This window comes from Molothrus aeneus, chromosome 12 (assembly GCF_037042795.1).
Source record: "Molothrus aeneus isolate 106 chromosome 12, BPBGC_Maene_1.0, whole genome shotgun sequence".
NCBI classification, from domain to species: Eukaryota; Metazoa; Chordata; class Aves; order Passeriformes; family Icteridae; genus Molothrus; species Molothrus aeneus.
Genome location: NC_089657.1, coordinates 20423134 through 20437817, shown reverse-complemented (window position 1 = coordinate 20437817; position 14684 = coordinate 20423134). Strand labels below are relative to the sequence as shown.

At 46.4% G+C, this 14684-nt stretch overlaps 1 protein-coding gene across 1 annotated transcript in view; it reads right to left on the bottom strand.

Moving 5' to 3' along the window:
* FBLN2 (fibulin 2) overlaps nucleotides 1–14684 on the bottom strand; it is a 69739-nt gene that overhangs the window by 42005 nt on the left and 13050 nt on the right. The gene's annotated exons all lie outside the window — the stretch shown is intronic.

The following is a 14684-nucleotide window of genomic DNA, read 5'->3' as shown; positions in this document are numbered from 1 at the left end:
GACTTCTTGCTGCCGAGATCTATTTTGTTTTTACTTGGGTTCAGCAGTTACACCTTTCTCTGCTGTGTCTGCAACCACAAATGGATGTGAAATGGATCTTTAAAGGCAAGATACAACACTGGGGAGCACTGACAAGCAAACCCATAGATCTCAGTAAAGTGCCAGTGGCATCCCCTCATTTTCCTCCTCAGATGCAGTTTCTTCCTATTAACCTCCCAAAAGTCCTCTTGTCCTGAGAACTGGCTCTGACAAAGCCAGCAGCACATCCTGCACATCCCAAATGGGACCCTGGAGGCAGGAAAGGACAAGAATTCCTCTGGGAAGTATCCTCCTTACCAGGCTCCAGGTCACATTTACACCAACTGAGCCTCATCTCAAAATCCAACCCCTGCCAGGGGAAATCCGCTCTTACCTCAGAAAAACTCAAACCCTTTGAGACTTCAGGGAGGAAAGTGCTGCACTGCAGGCGAGCTCTGGCACCATGGGCTGTCCCTGACAGCCAGGAGCTGCCCCAGCCTCCCTGCCCCATCACTCCTGAACTGCCCAGAGCCCAGTGGGAAGCACTGGGGGACACATGTGGGGTGCCATGGGACAGGAGAGCATGTTCTGGGCACCAGCCAGACCCCTCCCTGCAAGGAATGAAGCTTTCCTCATCAGGGGACAGGGTCACCTTTAAACTTCAGCTTCTCCCAGCCAACAAACACTGGTGCTGAACTGTCAGCTGTTTCCCAATCGCTGCAAGACATCAGCTTGCACATGGAACACAGCCACACAGTGGGGAGAGGTGAGGGACTGACTGCTCCCCTCCACTACAGAGCTGGAAACACAGCTCACAAGGAGTGGAGGGAAGGTGAGGTGTAAATGGTGATGGCAGTGTATCAACACATATCCCTGTGGTGTCTGCAAACCAAAACAAAAGCCCAAAACCCGTCTCACATCAGACAGGTGACTCCTTATAACAACTTGAAGTAAAATCTCAACATTTTCAACATATTAATGCTCTGGAAGGCCACTGACCCAACCAGCACAAGCTGTAGATATCTAAGATACATTTTGGTTTGAAGGATTTTCCACTCCTTCCCATAGATAAGACAAAGCTTTCTGAGCTTTGTGGCTCTGATGCTCAGCACAAGGTCATGGGAGAAGGTTTTCTGTAACAGCAGCACAGTTAAAGGCTGAAGTTGCCAGGCAGGGGCAGCTCCAGAGCTGTGGGACAAGAGCTGGGAGCTGCACTCCCTTCTGCAAGGGTGAGGACCACCAACAGAGTGTATTGGCAAGGCTGCTTTTAGGGAGGAGTTGTTTGTTTATAAACTCAAGTAAAATGTGCTGCAACCACATTATAGTGAAAGATTGGCTATCTGACAAAAGCCAGTATAAACCCCATTGGGATCACAAGCTTTCTAGGCAATTTGTTAGAAAAGCTCTCATAAAAAATATGAATATTCCATTTTCAATAACAGAAAAGTGCCATCCACATCTTCCAGGTTAGGACCCCTCTCTTCAATCTTCCTGTGTGAGGCATATTGCAGGGCCAGAGGCAGGGCTGTCACACAGGGATGGCCTCATAGTGACAAAAGCAGCAGTGACCCAGCTGCTGGGACAGACAGGAGTAACTATAGCAGCCTTACAGCACTAACAGTCTCATCTGTGTCCAGCTGGAGTCCTGTAGCTCTCACCCTTGAAGGTTTTCCTGTTTCAGTACTGCTTTTCCTCTCTAGAGTCCCTTAGTCTTCTCCCTTTCCTACCTGCACACATTACCCCTATTTTTCTTGACCCTTTTCCTTATCTCCCCCTCAAACCCTATCTCTTTTCCCACATCTCTTCAGAAAATCTCCAACAAAAAAAAAAAAACAACCACAAACAAAAAACAAAACAAAACAAACAAACAAAAAAAAAAACAACAAACCCAAAACCAAAATATAAAAAAATCCTTTTCCCTCCAAGTTAGGACACAAAACAACAATCCAGCAATCCAGCAAGGCCACCACTACTGATGCTACATTTCTCACCCAGTCTGCCTTTTTCAGCCCCAAACCTCTGTGCACATCCACTCGCTGACTCAGCAGAGGTTCTGCTTTCAGTCAGGACCAGAGCTCAGAGTGCCCTCCAAGTGCCATGAACCCTGAGCTCGTGTTCCACAGGTACTGGGGAAGAGCAGATCCTTTATCCTGTCTCAGAGCAGATCCTTTATCCTGCTGGAGAGCAGATCCCTTGTCCTGTTTCAGAGCAGATCCTTTATCCTGTCTCAGAGCAGATCCTTTATCCTGCTGGAGAGCAGATCCCTTGTCCTGTTTCAGAGCAGATCCTTTATCCTGCTGGAGAGCAGATCCCTTGTCCTGTTTCAGAGCAGATCCTTTATCCTGCTGGAGAGCAGATCCCTTATCCTGTTTCAGAGCAGATCCCTATCCTGTCTCAGAGCAGATCCCTTGTCCTGTCTCAGAGCAGATCCCTTGTCCTGTCTCAGAGCAGATCCTTTATCCTGCTGGAGAGCAGATCCCTTATCCTGTTTCAGAGCAGATCCCTATCCTGCCTCAGAGCAGATCCCTTGTCCTGTCTCAGAGCAGATCCCTTGTCCTGTTTCAGAGCAGATCCCTTGTCCTCTCTCAGAGCAGATCCCTATCCTGCCTCAGAGCAGATCCCTTGTCCTGTTTCAGAGCAGATCCTTTATCCTGCTGGAGAGCAGATCCTTTATCCTGCTGGAGAGCAGATCCCTATCCTGCTGGCAGCACCTGCCCATGCTGTGTCTGTGCTGCAGCATCCCCTGCACGATTGCTGTGTGCAGCCCCTGGAGCCAGGGATGGAATCACAGTAATGTGACACTTGCACTGAATCCATGCAATTGGAGCAGATCTCATTCCTGTGCAGCAGCTCAGTGACTCCTCAATGACTTCTAATTCCCACTGTCAGCACAGGAACTGACTGGCACCACAACCCAAGAGTTAACATTTCAGGAACCTGAGAGAACATGGAAACCTGAGTTCAGAGCTTCATGAATTCCCAGCAATGCGAAAATGACTTAAATTTACAGTGCATGCAGTGTAAAGCACCACTGCCTCACACAGTGTAACCATTTCTGACTGAAGGCTAATTACTTTTCCTCACCATCATCTGTTAAAGTTATGACCAGCACAACTCCATGGACTTGATTCATGGAGGAAAGTTAATTCTTTAGGAAGTAATGTTCAATACTGAACAGAGTGAAAAGAAGCCTCCTAAATACAATTCTGCTTTCCACATCCTTTTATCTCTACCAATGTTCCCATGTTATTGTTTCCTAATTACCTGTGAGTGGAAAAACTGCTTAGCCACTTCCAGCTTTCCAAGGCTTCATGTCAATTTACAATGACACAAACAGGCTTAATGACATCCACTGTCACTGAGAATTAGTCATGAAAAGGGGTTTTGGTTTTTTTGCAAACCTCTGTACAGTAGACCTGGTACATAAAAACCAACTGCAAATGAGGAAAATTTAAACACTGGCATTTAAAGACAGAAGGTTACATTAGTTCCCAAGAATCAGCAACTGCCTTCAAACAAAATCACCCCAAAAGCCCAAACTGTCCTGTTCTCTGCCAGCACCATGCAGATGCAACTGAAACAGAAATACCATGGACAGGTAAAACTTTCCAAATGCTATTTCCACAGAATAGCTCCAAAACACTTGATGTGTTTAAAAACTCAATTAAATTTGATATGTTTGCTTGACATCCAGTGATACTTGGTAAAAGGAAAGACTCAACCTTTCTAACTCTTGATGTAGTATTTTCCCAATCCAGTTTGGTGCACAGAAACAAGTTGCAAACTGAATTTAGGAACTGTGTACCTAGCACCATCCAGCACCAGCCCTGCTGGAGGAATGTTGACATTCTACTGAGCTATAATCACTGATAATTGTTTTAATTGATGATTGCAGGTACAACTCCAGCCATACCTCCACAAATGCCCAGCCTGTCCCAATTCTTCCACACTGCAATGCATCTACTTTTCTAGCAATAATTTTATGACTTTAAATTCTGAGGACAGACTGACCTGACATAAATCAAAATGGCTTCAAGCTGAGGATGCTTTCCCTTCAACATGGCCATAATTTGAATCCCAGCAGTCTAACTCACAATAATCTCTCTCTATGCACATCTTGAAAATCTCCTCAATGCCTTAAGAAATGTCTTGGCTGCTAGCAAGAGGTATCATTCCCATCTCTAAAGATATATACAGCACAGCTCAGGTCATCTTCACATCAGACAGATCTCAGATGACTTTTTCCTTCCTTTTTCACCTCAGATAAACAAATGGGTCCATCACACCTCACAGAATACTTTTTTTCTTTTTCAAAGCAGGACCCAAGCCAACATTCATTTTTGATATGTTTTTAACTGTTTTATCTCTTAATAGTGGTAATCTTCACTTACCAGAGCTGGTACAATACAAATTCCTCCTTCCAAACCTTCTTCCCCCATGTAAGAAAACGGTGATTTTTCATGTTTTACAAATCACAGAATCATTTTGGTTGGAGGAGACCTTCAAGATCATCAAGTCCAGCCACTACCCCAAAAACCACATTCATTTTCTCTTTGTAGCTGGCAGGATTTGAGGAATGGGGGTGCAGGGATCATGGCAAAAGACAGAAGTGTGGCAGGGCTGATGTCCCCTGGGCTGTGACAGCAGCAGGGAGGGCCCTGCTCCTGCAGCCAGCCAGGCCAAAGGTGGAGTTCTGCTCCACGTCACTCCTCCTGCCAGCCCTTGTGCCAAAAGCCTTGTGCCAAAAGCCTGGCTGGTGCCAAGCCACGGGGAGGGGAGTCTGCAGCCATGGCTCTGCACAGCAGTGCCAAAATTCCCTGGAGCTGCGTGGCCGGACACACCCGGGTCCTGGGATGACCCTCCAGCTTGGAATGGCTCCCAGTGCTGGTCCCAGGGCAGAGCCCAGCCCCTGCCAGGGCTGGGGATACTGCAGGGCCCCCGAGCAGCCCACACTGCTCCTCCAGCTGGGAGGGGACCAGCAGATCAGCCCCTCCACGCTGGAGCTTCTCAGCCATCCCAGCTGAGCAGGAGCTGGGGCAGACTGTGTGCATTGTTCACCTGATTTAGCAGAGTGCATCAGCATTCCCACCTCCCTGAGACCTGGCTCAGCCAGCTCCAGCTCACAGGTATGAGCATCTGAGGGAGCATTTACCCCCACACAGGTGTGAGCACTCTCAGTTAGGATTTACCCCCACACAGGTATGAGCACTCTCAGGTAGGATTTACCCCCACACAGGTATGAACACTCTCAGGTAGGATTTACCCCCACACAGGTGTGAGCACTCTCAGTTAGGATTTACCCCCACACAGGTGTGAGCACTCTCAGTTAGGATTTACCCCCACACAGGTATGAGCACTCTCAGTTAGGATTTACCCCCACACAGGTATGAGCACTCTCAGGTAGGATTTACCCCCACACAGGTATGAGCACTCTCAGGTAGGATTTACCCCCACACAGGTATGAGCACTCTCAGTTAGGATTTACCCCCACACAGGTATGAGCACTCTCAGGTAGGATTTACCCCCACACAGGTGTGAGCACTCTCAGTTAGGATTTACCCCCACACAGGTGTGAGCACTCTCAGTTAGGATTTACCCCCACACAGGTATGAGCACTCTCAGTTAGGATTTACCCCCACACAGGTATGAGCACTCTCAGGTAGGATTTACCTCCCCACACCTATGAGTTTATTTCAGCAGAGGAGGAAAAAATCAAAGAGGCCAGCCATGTGTACTGTTTAATCCACTTTCTACAGCTTAACCTGACTGGGTGAAAAATAAAAATCTGCCTTGTCTCATTGCACATGGCTTTTGAATGACATTCCTGAGGAATACTTTTGTAAATAAATTATAACTGGAGTAAACTGAAGGACAAAAAGGCTTTAAAAAAAGGACCATTGCCCTGGCAAGAAGCCAACAAAAAGTAAGAACTACACCTACTACTACACTTCTCTTTGACTTCCTTAAAATATGGATATTGACCAAAAATCTCACACACTTTACATACTATTCAGTGTTTCTTTGAAAATATCTGCAAATTTGCACTGCCAAATATGCCTGTGTTTGGAAAACAGAGAGGAAACTGCAATTACTTGCCCATTTCTATCTCCTTAACCCAAAGCTCATTTTTTCCCTATTTCCCACAGGATTTCACAAGCTGCAAATGAGAGAAGTGAGTTTTTTATCTGTAGGGATTGATGCTGTTCATCATAACCCAGGACCCAGAGGTAAGTAATTTTGTGTATAGCAATTGTTTGTAGGAAGAGCAGCCTTAAAACTGAATGACAGCTGAATTAGGGGTCCATCACCCCACTCTCTGTTCCATAAGCCTCATGGCAGCTTTCAGCCCTGTGTGATGAAATGCTGGTGGCTTTCCCAGCCTGGAAGAAGAGAGAATTAGCTTTTCCTTTTCCTTCCTGGCTGAAGAGGAATGACCTTTCATTTGAGCATGCTAAAGTGCAGGCAATTCCCACAGCCCTGTGCAGGACTCCCTGCTACTCCCTGCTCCCTCAACCCATGTGTCATCTACAGGCTTTGCAGCAGGGACTTTTAATTGTAAATTTCAGATTAGAAAAAGAAAAAAAACAAAAACAAAACTAAAAGCTGTTGGGAGACCCCACTGGGTCAGCACAAAGATTCTCCTCTGCTCTTCTGGCTTTTCCCCTTCCACATGGTGTGTGAAAGAGAAATGCCCCACAGAGCTGCACATCTCCAGTGTCATACACTGTGTTCCATGCAGACCCTGGAGGAGGAACACCAGCTTTGCCTGGCTTTGAAATCCCATCTCACAGAGAAGTTTCCAGGTTCTGGCAAAAGGAACCATGGAATCGTTAAGATTGGAGAAGTCCAGCCATGAGCCCAGCACCACCCTGTTCCCCACAAAGCCATTCCCCAAGTGCCACCTCCACACGTGTTTTGGAACATGTTCAGGTGACTCCACCACTGCCCTGGGCAGCCTGCTCCCAAGCCTGACAATTCCTTCCATGAAGAAATTTTTCCTAATATCAAACCTAAACCTCCCCTGGGGCAACTTGTGGCTGTTTCCCCCAGAATGGAGGAGTTTCCTCCTCCCTAAGCTGCACCAAGGGAAATATAGGCTGGATATTAGGAAAAAGTCCTTTACAGAAAGGGTGATAAAGTTCTGGAATGTTCTGCCCAGGGAGGTGGTGGAGTCACCATCCCTGGGTGTGTTTAACAAAGCCTGGATGTGGCACTGGGTGCCAGGGTTTAGCTGAGGTGTTGGAGCTGGGTTGGACTCGATGATCTTGAAGGTCTCTTCCAACCCAGTGATTCTGTGAATTCTGTGATACTCTGATCTGCTGTGGAACCTGTAACACACAGCAGAGAGGGACTGAGAGCCCAGGTGCTGAATTTACCTCTTACAACTCTGCTCTGTTCCCTTCCTTCTTTTCAGACAACTTCAGCTGCACATGTGCAGTGTTTCAGCAGCACTAAGTCAAATCCCAGCTAGTCCATCAGTTAATAAACCACTTTTATTTCCCACAAAGAAACATCACGTTGCTCATCCTCTGTTTTGGTCTCATAAATCCTTGTCACAGAGTAATACCTCTGTTGGCCTTGGCCCTTCCAAAACCAGTTATTACAGTGTCATAGGCATCCCCTAACAGGGAACAATTTCTTCCTAATATCAAATCCAAACCTGCTCTTTTTAGTTTAAAACCATTCCCCCTTGTCCTATCACAATCTACCCAAGTAAAAAGTCACTATTTACAGAACTGAAAATCATTTAGTTCTGGCTGTGTAAATTCCATCAAGCACAAAATACACAGTAAAAGAAATATCTCTAAAGAGAAACGTTCTTGTCATTATTTTAGCTGGGGTATTTAAACTCAAGCTCCATTAAAACCAGTGGAAACTACCACAGCAGGCTGATACCTATCCAAGAGATAACAACTTCCATTTGTAAAACAAAGCCCTGAAGTGACAACCCACAGTTTCAAGTGATAGAGAAACCTGCTTACCTGCTCATTAAAAGACAATTCAGAAATAAATTCCTCATTCTGATGAACCAAATTGCTAGCAAACAGAGAGCTATTAAATGCTACCTAATAAATCTCTGCAAGCCTCAGACTCCTATTTTCTTGATTGCATATGTAATAAATACCAAGAGCTCGAGGTAATACAATATACAAGAGGACTGAATCATTTTTTGGCCTTAGGAAAGGAGATAATTTTAAAATGTTATGTAATCCTAACAGACTGACAGCTGAGGTAACCACCTCATGACAATCTAAGGAACTATATGAAGCATGGCACTTTCCCAAAACTCCCCTCTCTGTCATCATTCATTCAGTGAAAACTCTCATCCATGTGCAACTTTTAATACTAGAAACTGCTTTCAGGATGGAAAGGAAAACTTTACCCAAATATGACCTAAGAAGCTTAAAGTACTGCCAGAAAAAAAGTGGAGAAGTCAATTAAAAGTAAAGAGGTTGTGGTGCAGTGAGTCCCAGCTACATCCCGTGGTACAGGTGACAGAGGGCAGCTCCATGGCAGTGCCAATTCCATGGGCTTCACCTGAGTAATGAAAGCCCCAGACAAGCACAACCAGTTATATATTCACTGCAGTGCACCCTTTATTGAACACCAGGTTCCATTTTGCTCATAGGAGGGTGAGGTTGACTTCAAAAAGGAAAAGAAAGCTCACCAACATTACCCAGGAGTTGGAGAATGAACCTCCAGCCCAAACCTCACCTAGAGCAGCACAGAGGGAACACTGGGAGGAGAAAGAAAGGCTCATCTGTGCAAGATTCCTCCTTGCACACATCCCACCAGCCTCCTGGCAGGAGATTTTAGTGTTTCTTCAGGATCAACAAATTCTTGTAGCCTTTAACAAGAAGCAGAGGGAAGTCTTAACAGCCTGTTTACAGCCAGGTAATTCTGTAATGGGAGGTACAGCTGGTAACAGCTGCACCCTCCTCTCCTTTAGCCCAAATGGCAGAGAGGGTCAGAAAAGGCTCTGCTGTAACCCCAGAGCTCACAAACATCTCCCCTAGCACCACAAATGTCACGCCAGCCCTGCCCACAGCTCTGCCCCAGCTCTGGGGGCTCTGAATTCACACGTGGAACATTCTGCATGGACCTTATGGCACCTCAGAGCACTGCAGCCCTCCAAGCTCCAGCAAAAATTTCTTTAAATCCTGTGGTTTTGTTGCTTAGTTCACCACCCACCCATCAGCCTTCTTAAAACTTTATATTTACCTATAAAATTCAGTAGCAGCAGCTCAGGCCTTGTTACAGAAGTGACAGCTGAGAGGTACAGTCTCCATTTAGACCCTTGCACCCCATCACTTTTAACCCCTTGAAGTTTAATTAAAGCTGTAGGAGGCACACATCACATTTGGGAATGTTTTATACAGGCAACCACTCACTGAAAACCTGAAAGGAAGAAAGATTGGTTCCTCTCACAGATAGACACAAGGACAGACACACACATTTCTGCAATCTGGGCTTCTCAGCTCCAGATCCAAGACTTGAGACAACCTGAAATTTTGACATGTGAATTTTTAACCAAAAACCTGTTAAAAATTTGAGTTAAATTTAAAAGCGCAGCCAGGAGCACCAGTCATGCTTAGGCTGAAGGGCTCTGCAGGCAAACATTCCCAGAGCTCCACAGCAATGGGAGGAGATGCTGATACACAGGAGCTGAGTCAGATGGGGAACAGGCAGCTTGAGAGCATCTGCAGAGCAGAATGGATGAGAGCTCTGCTGTGATGAGTCACCAGAGAGACGCAGGAAATGAGGATTACTCAAAACAGGAACCACTATCAGAGCAACATTATGTTTTATAATGGGAAATTAATGTTTTATTCAAGTGATATTTGCTAGATATAATTCCTTGTAGCTAAGTGAGTCTAGAACTCCAGCTCCACCTTGGATTTGATTTTCTGCCCAGTTCTGAACTCCCCCATTTGCACAAGCCTCTTGATTGAGTCTTTTCACAGGCTGGGAAGATGAATGGCATGAATGGGATTTATCATATATAATGGGATGTAGACGTGGATGAACAGGGGTTCTTAATAGATAAAAGCTCTTTGGGAACAAACATTTTTTCCAGTACATGGTATAAAAGCAAAATAAGCACTATAAAATCTTCCATAGATTTTAGGAAGGACTGAACCTCAAAGAATATCCAGCTCCAGCCTTATCTAGAAATGTAAACAGTTTAAGGGGGTGGTTGTTGTCCACAGCCTGAAGTAATTGAGCACTAATTCTCTACCACCTACAGAGCAAGAAATTGGAGAGGAAACATGGCACATTGCTAAGTGTGCACTTTTCAGTCAGATTCCTGCATCTCCATCCTCCTCACCGAGCCCTGCAGATCTGCCCTCCCCATCCCAAACCCAGAGATGACACCAGAGATCTCCAAAGGCAGAGGGACAGATTGTTATCTCAAAATGAGGCATTTCCAGAGCCAGCTGCAATTGTCCCAAAACATCCATCCAACCGGAGGCTAGGGAGAAACATTCCAATTCCCTCAAGTGGGGCTCTCATCTGTGATAACTAAATCCTTGAAAAGACCTTCATTCACGTTATTTGCAGAGTTTTTTTCACCGAAAGAAGATGAAAGGCTTAGTTGCCTTATCTGTAATTAGACACGCATTTGCTACACATTCCTGGGACAAATAAACCAAATTTACCTTAATAGGGTGCTTTTATCCAGCTGAACTACTTTAAATTTGCTGCTGCTTTGTTGCACAGTAACATTTCACAAATAAAAACCAAACCCAGTGCCACGAGAGCAGCATTCCATGGCGTTTCTTCCAGCTCTACAGACCTCCCAGGGCAAAAAAGGGAGGAAAGTGTTTGAAGCATGAAGGATTTTTCCCTTCCCAGTCTCCAGGCCCAAGCAAAGCCTTGCTGGAGCTACCTGGGGACATCAAACACATCCAGACATCCCCATCCTGGGCTGAATCCCTGCAGCACCACAGTTTTGTGGGGCTCCTCTAGCCCACACCAAGGCCGGCTTTGACGCACTCCAAGCTTGGGCCTCTATTTTCAATTTAGACAAGTATCTATGGCAACTGTGGGGCTATTTTAAACCATTCCCATTTAGCCACCTCCAGGCTGAATGTTAAATAGACACAAAGCCCCAGCCTACCCCATCAGGCGCCCCTCTAACAGCTCAGGGCATGTGACAGAGCAGGACACTCCTGTCTGCTCCTCTCCCTTCTCCTGCAGAACATTCCAGCAAGGCTTCCTTTGCCCTCTCCAGTGACTTCTGGGGGTCTCAGCAAAAGAAATGCCTTAGTTTGGCTCTCATCCCTTTGAGCTGTCTGGTTCCTCTTTGGTTCTTCCTTGTTGCAGTGACCTCAGGTGCTTCAGGTGCACCCAAGAAGAACTGCTGCGAGAGGTGTTCCCAAACCCGCTGGGAGAGGTGTTCCCAAACCTGCTGGGAGAGGTGTTCCCAAACCCTGCTGGGAGAGGTGTTCCCAAACCCTGCAGTGAAAGGTGTTCCCAAACCTGCTGTGAAAGGTGTTCCCAAACCCTGCTGTGAAAGGTGTTCCCAAACCCTGCTGGGAGAGGTGTTCCCAAACCCTGCAGTGAAAGGTGTTCCCAAACCTGCTGGGAGAGGTGCTCCCAAACCCTGCTGTGAAAGGTGTTCCCAAACCCTGCTGGGAGAGGTGTTCCCAAACCCTGCTGTGAAAGGTGCTCCCAAACCCTGCTGTGAAAGGTGTTCCCAAACCTGCTGGGAGAGGTGTTCCCAAACCTGCTGTGAAAGGTGTTCCCAAACCCTGCAGGGAAAGGTGTTCCCAAACCCTGCCGGGAGAGGTGTTCCCAAACCCTGCTGGGAGAGGTGTTCCCAAACCCTGCAGGGAAAGGTGTTCCCAAACCTGCTGGGAGAGGTGCTCCCAGGCTCCCAGCTACCCCACCACAGCCCTGCCACCACCCCACCCTGCCTGAGGGCCTTGGTGGCTGGGGAAGGACTGCAACAGCAGAAACATGAACCACAGAATCCCAGAATGGGCTGGGTTGGAAGGGATCTCTGAAAGCCCACCCAGTGCCACCCCGGCCATGGCAGGGACACCTCCCACTGTCCCAGGCTGCTCCCAGCCCTGTCCAGCCTGGCCTTGGGCACTGCCAGGGATCCAGGGGCAGCCACAGCTGCTCTGGGCACCCTGTGCCAGGGCTTGCCCACCCTCACAGGGAAGAATTCCTTCTAAACATCTAATCTAAATAGTAAAGTCTAATGAATAGCTTTTAATTTGCTCTCTCTTTACAGGGTTGGTGCGTTTTGTTTAGTTTTAAACATTTGAGATTTAGTTTTTCTCTCTGAGGAAAACTGTGACCCTCCTATTTTTCTAAAAAAAAAATGTTTTAAATGAAAGTTGATGGCTTAGGACAGCCACAGGACTCCAGGGAATGGACCCTAACAAATAACCTCATATATCCAATGATTTGAAACATGTTGTAGAATTTGGCATTCCTTTAATTTCGTAGGTGATGTCCAAGGCATACATTTCCATGCTGGGAAGAGTTTATTCATCTTCTTTACAAGCACAACACCTGACAAGCAACTTTAACCTCATTCTAGATTAACACTCTTCCTTGTTCTGAACATGACTTGCTACAAAAGGCAGAAATCTGTCAAATTAATCCGTTTGCATAAGTGGCAGTTATGGAAGAAAAATGCAGCTAAACAGGAAGGCAGGTGCAGTCTGTTTACACATCCCTGTTATCAAGCTACAGTCACAAATGCATTTGCTGTGCTGTGTTTGCTTTGCAAACCAGGCCCTACTTTTCATCACTTTGGGGATTTTCTGAGCCCTGGGGCTCAGCTCAGCTCCCCAAGCAAAGGTTCCCTGTTTCATCTCCCCTGGCTTGACCTCCAGTGACCAAACCCCTGGGGCTCTGCAGCACCTCACTTTAGGGACATGCCAAAATTTCCATCTGTCAATATTCCAAGTGTTTACACTGAGCTAGCCAGCATTCCCACAGCACCACACACACCTGTGGAGCAATTCTGCCACTTCTGAACTCCTGCTTACAAAGGTTTTATTTTCAATTACATAAATTGTGGCAACAGCCATCACTGCTGCAGAACTGAACTCTCCCCTGCTTGACAGACTAATTCAGGGAAGGTGTTAGGAGCTATTTTAGCATCTGATAAAGGTGCATTTTTAGTCCACACAAGTAGTTAAAAGCTGCTCAGCAGTTTGAAAGTTAACAACCAAGTTTTACTACGAGGGAATCAGAGGGCAAACAAGACAAAGGCATCTTCCAGCCTCAGCAGGCAGCTCCCCAGCACACAGCTGAAGTTCCTCTGCACCTTTTTTAAGGCATTTGATACCCAACAGTCACACACACGTGCCCAGCAGTGTTGGCTGCATTGGCACACTCATCCTGCACGCTGTGGGCAGTGTCTGTGCAGAACACCAGCTTTAACTCCTGTTGTAGGGCCCAGCCTGCACATCCACACATGAGGTACAGCTTTGTGCTGACTCTCCCCCAGCTGCACACACAGCCAGGCCTCTGAGCTGGGCTGAGGGAGCCCACATGGAGCCACCTTCTCTTAATTACACCAAGATACTTAATTAAAAAAGGTTAAACTTTACCTTCTCCACCCCATGAGAGGCAGGGCCAAACAAACCTGCACTGTGCACTAGAACTGATGGAGCAGCAGAGAGGGGACAGGTGATGAGAGCAGATAATTTGCTTTTCATCCTTGAGAGAATGCACAGATAAGTCAAGTCATAGCCCATACTGAGAGTGGGCTACTACACCAAAAACATCCTCAACACCCACTGCCAGCCTGGCTTCTCCTTGCACGCACCAACATTTGTTCCCTCTCACTTGCCATGAGCTTTGGCAGCTTTCAGGTTCTGAATCTGGAGCAGATTCAAGCAGCAAAAGGAAAATCTCAGCAAGGTGGCAGCAAACAGCCAGCCAAAACAAATGAGAATAGGTTAGGAAACCTCAAGGGGAGGTTCATCTTAGGGAACAGAATCAATCACCATAGCATCAGCAGCGTGGTCCCCTGGCCCTCCAGGAATGAACTCTTTCCTGAACCTTGCAGGACAGTGAGAGAGAGAGAGAGAGAGAGAAGTGAAAGCTTGGACTTGATGATTTCTGAGGTCTTAGTTTCTAACCTTACTGATTCTTTGATTCTATTATATATATACATATTAGATATATATATATATATATATATGTTTCTTTCCATTAAAATATAAAATAGGAAACTGCTGTGAAGGTTTCTTCACTAATACCAGGACTACATCAAATTAAGCCAAGACTTGTTCCAAGACAAGCAGCATCCTGACCTAGTATGAATGCAGCACACAAGGGCAGCACACAAGGACAATTCTCATGCTATATACTTAGAAAACTGTGCAATTCCTCTGGGTGTAAAACTGACCAACTGACCATATGGCACAAAACCAATCATAGTCCAGATATTTATGTTCAAGGGCAGGATTAACTTTCTGTGGGAGTCTGAAGCTGTCTGTGCCACATTTGAAACAGAGCAGTGGTAATCTCAGTTCTGTGACCCTGGCAAGGGTGGGGGAAGCATATGAATCAATCAACACCAGCTCTTCTTTCCCAAAGGAATGTGTTTGGTGATGCTGGATGAGCAGGCATCAAGTCCTTTCCTGCCTGTCATGGGAAGGGGAGCTCACTTGTGACCCTCAGCACCGTGTGGT